Below are 4,510 nucleotides of genomic sequence, written 5' to 3'. Positions count from 1 at the left end.
CCTCCATTCCCTGACCGGGATACCCAAGTCTGTCAACAACATATTACTCATATTATTCATATTACTGTCATTGCATTGTTATTAGATCCTCTGTGATCACAAAATTGGCATTTGTCAGACACATTTTCCTTGTTTGAATTTACATGAATTTCACTTTTTTTTTTAAAATACCTCAGTTTGATACTGTTTGTTTCAGGGTCTGTGATCCTTTATGTCTTGAAGTGCAGAGCACAAAATGAATGTAGATTATCGTCGATCTTTTGAACTATGCATATATATATGTGTGTGTGTGTGTTTGTGTGTGAAACAAGTAGAATAAATGTAAAAAAATCTCAGTATATAAATACAATATATTTTAATAAAAGGATAGTTACAAAGCTTTATGAATTCCTTTTTTTTCTCTGTTGAACACATAAAAAGAAAATATTTGTAGAAATTGATTTCTATAGTAGAAATATGAAATACTACATACATTAATGACTGCTGGTTTTACATCTTATTCATTTGTGCTCAACAGATGAAAGAAATTCAAACAGGTGAAGTAAATGATGACAGAATTCTCATTTTTGTATGAACTGTCCCCCAAAGGGATGAGGTTATTTTTGATTAAATGCAAGATGATCCAGAAATTACTGTCAATGAGATGATGAATCAAACATTTTTAGGTCATATTCTGTCAACCAATTTTAAAACACACAAAAACGAGCTGTCACTGAGGTGGTACCTTTTTCAAAAGGTAAACATTTGTACTTAAAGGGTCCATATTGGTACCTCAAAAGTATATATTAGTGCCTAAAAAATTTAAAAGGGACACTTTTGTACTTTTTAAGTACTAATATGTACCATTGAGGTATTAATATGGATCTTTAAGGTACAAATTTGTACTTTTTGAAAAGGTACCACCTCAGTGACAGCCCGCGTAACTTTTATTTCTGAGAGTGTATATTCATGCAGATTGTCTTTTGGATTATTATTGAGGGTTTGGCATGTAAAAGGCCTGTAAACTTAAACCAACTTATTTCATATAAACTGGATTAGATTGTGTCATTTCAAGCAAAGTTGATATTGAAAGACTTTACCAACTGCTGATGTTTTTCAAGAGTATTTTTATAGCAAATCCACTCAACAGGTAAAATTAAATAAATGGCTAAATACATTAAACTGCGGTCACACTGGGCTTTGTGTGTGCAAAATTCTGTCGTACTGCGCTGCGAAAAGGGGCAGGATTAAACAAGATGATTAGACATTAAAAAAGCGAGCGATTGCTCCATGTTTTAAATTTCTGTCCAGAGAGGTCCTGTTTTGATCCTCGATTGGTCTCACGCAGTCAAGTGATGCGATTTCGCAGGTCAGAGTTCATCAAGCTTGAACTTTGCACCGCAGCGAACTGCGAAACTTAACGCATGACCCTTCGTTTACGGTATGACGCATTCGCGTGCGTATGAATGGAAATCTATGGGAGGAAAAGCCCAGTGTGACCGCAGTTTTACTCTAGACCAGGGGTGTCCAAACTCTGTCCTGGAGGGCTGGTGTCCTGGTGAGTTAAGCTCCAACCCCAATCAGACACACCTGGGCTAGCTAATCAAGCTCTTACCAGGCTTTCTAGAAACATCCCTGCAGGTGTGTTAAGGCAAGTTGGAGCTAAAATCTGCTGAACACCCGCCCTCCAGGACCGAGTTTGGGCACCCCTGCTCTAAACACATAACAGTATAAGCCATATTCTTAAACTGAATTCCTGGAGGGCCGCAGCTCTGCACAGTTTTGCTCCAACCCCAATCAAACACAGCAGATACAAATAATCATTGTGTTTAAAAGAGTATTTAAGACCTTAATAAGTTGCATCAGCCGTGTTTGATTAGGGTTGGAGCAAAACTGTGCAGAGTTTGAGACCTATGGCATAAGCCTTTTTATTCAAGTTGTTGTTGACTTTTAATTAGGTGATGTCATTACACTGTTGTCTCTCCTCCAGTCAATCGCTGCATTGTTGATCAAGATTTTGAGCATCAATACTTCACAATAAACTCAAGCATACAGATTAATCTCTGATAAATTCATCCAAATACTTCAATCAGGTTCACAAATTTGTTTGAAGTACCGAATTAGCCAAAGGCCTGTTATTGTGTCATCAATCTGTTAAGTTATCTTAGTTTTTAAGCAAGGTACAAATTAATTGATCGCCTGTCTACGCTGTTTATAAATAGAAATATGCGCCACTCTTTCCTTTCAATAACAAAGTAAATGCACAAGAAATATGCAGTGGTGAGAAAACAGCAGTTGAGAAAGCCTCTGATCATAGGTATCTGGATGCCAATTCACTGTAATCATTTTGGCAGATGAGGTTATTAGAATGACACTTTTAATGATTGTGGGATTTATATTAGACACATTGACATTACAGTAAAATAGACTTTGCAGCATTTTCTTGAACATTAAAATCACTCATTTCTTGTCATATAGCAAAACAGAGACTGTGTAAACATCACATATTTTGGTCTCCCTGACAAAAACACCCTGAGTGTTTCATGTAAATAAAATCAGCTTTTTAATAATCATTTTTGAAGGTCTTGTTTCAAGCTTGATTTAAAAAAGAAATACTAACAACTTATATACTATAACTTACATAACCCTTTTAAATTACAAATAACCTGGACAGTTTTCTCATTTTAAAAAATCATTATATTGTCTAAAATATAAGTCTAAAATGTGTTAGATGTAGACCTACATATATCATTTTTATTCCTTTACAATGAAGTGCCATTATAACCTGTTTAAATTTTTTTTTCTTTTTTTTATTGTAAATATGTACAACCTTAAGTTTTTGCTGAACAGATTTTGTCTTCTGCACATAAACATTTTGATATGTGAGGATAATAAAATTAATCCATATTGAAGTTTCATTATATTGTTTTATATCATTTTACTTATATCTGCTTCTTATACCATATACATAAGATCAAAGACATCAACATATTTAACTGAATACGTCAAGCAATACATTATGATGAGGTCTGTAACATTTTCTGTGGTTTTGTGCCTTTGACAATAGAAAAAAGCCAACACCCAGCTCTCTAATTTGACCCCAATTAAGTGTTGTCCTTCCCAGGTAGCTCAGCTGACAGGTTCACGTTACAATTCTGTTGGCCTTTTACAGATTTTACCTCATTTTCACAATAAACCTGACTAAATTTACAATCTACCACTGATTTTCCTGTCACAGATTACACATTCTCACCTGTTGATAGATATGCAAAATAGTAATAATTCATAACTCAAGATTTAACTGTTTTGAAAGTCTATTATGGAAGCTGAATTATATGAAAAACTTCCAATTTGTTGGATCTGCTTTTAAAAAAAGACCCCATTGTGCAGTTTCTTAATTATTGTCTTTACAAACCTGTATGATTTTCATTGGATCTCCAAAAATATATATTTTTTAGAGCTGTTTTTACTATAAACTGTAAAAAAAAATGCAGCATTTCACATAATTCATCATTGTCTAAACATAAAACAGGGTGGCACGGTGGCTCATTGGTTAGCACTGTCGCCTTACAACAAGAAGGTCACTGGTTTGAGTCCCGGCTTCTCCCCGTGATGGCATGGGTTTCCTCCGGGTGCTCCGGTTTCCCTTATAGACCAAAGACATGCGCTATAGGTGAACTGGAGAAACTAAATTGGCCATGTGTGTGTGTAAATGAGAGTGTTTATGGGTGTTTCCTAGTATTGGGTTGCGGTTGGAAGGGCATCAGCTGCGTAAACATATGCTGGAATGGTTGGCGGTTCATTCCATTGTGGCGACCTCTAATAAATCAGAGACTAAGCTAAAGGAAAATGAATAAATGAATATAAAACAATTAAGTTTCGCCAAAAAATATACAGAATTGTGCTGCTTCAGCTCATTGGAAATAAGTAGCTTGAACAAGCAGCAAAAATCTTTTTTTGTGTGTGTGTAATTAAAGTCGGTGGCATCTAGTTTTAGAACCCACAGCCTTTCATTAAGTAAAAAACCCTAAAACAAATCCCTTCAGCACATCCATTTGACAACCATTGTCTCAACCATCAAATGATTATGATTTTATGCAGTATCCATTAACATTTACATTAGGAAACCTACAAAGAGCATTCAAAAAGGTCAGAGGTCACACTGACAAGACTAGACTTCGAGATTTAATTAGAAGCCAAAACCTCCCATATATTGCGTGTCTGTTCAACAGAGTTTGAACTTAGTTTATTAAATTACATCTTTATATGTTTCAGGATGTAGAAGATGACAAAGACGCTGGTCATTGTTTAAGAACTAACTTTAAAGGTTATGTGTAAGGTTTCAAGGTTTGCCTCAAGGTACTGGTACCTTATCCACAAAAGTTAATTGTTCTCAAGTAAAAGCAACCATACCAAATGGCAAATGACCTTGTTTTGGTCCAATCCAACAGAAGGGCCTTAACTAACTTTGCCTACATATGTATGTATATATATAAGGCTGAGCCTGTGTGAGTTAGTTAAAACGGAAAGG

The sequence above is a fragment of the Danio aesculapii genome, chromosome 15 (genome assembly GCF_903798145.1).
Source record: "Danio aesculapii chromosome 15, fDanAes4.1, whole genome shotgun sequence".
In the NCBI taxonomy this organism is placed as follows: Eukaryota; Metazoa; Chordata; class Actinopteri; order Cypriniformes; family Danionidae; genus Danio; species Danio aesculapii.
Note: the sequence above shows the minus strand (reverse complement) of the source record.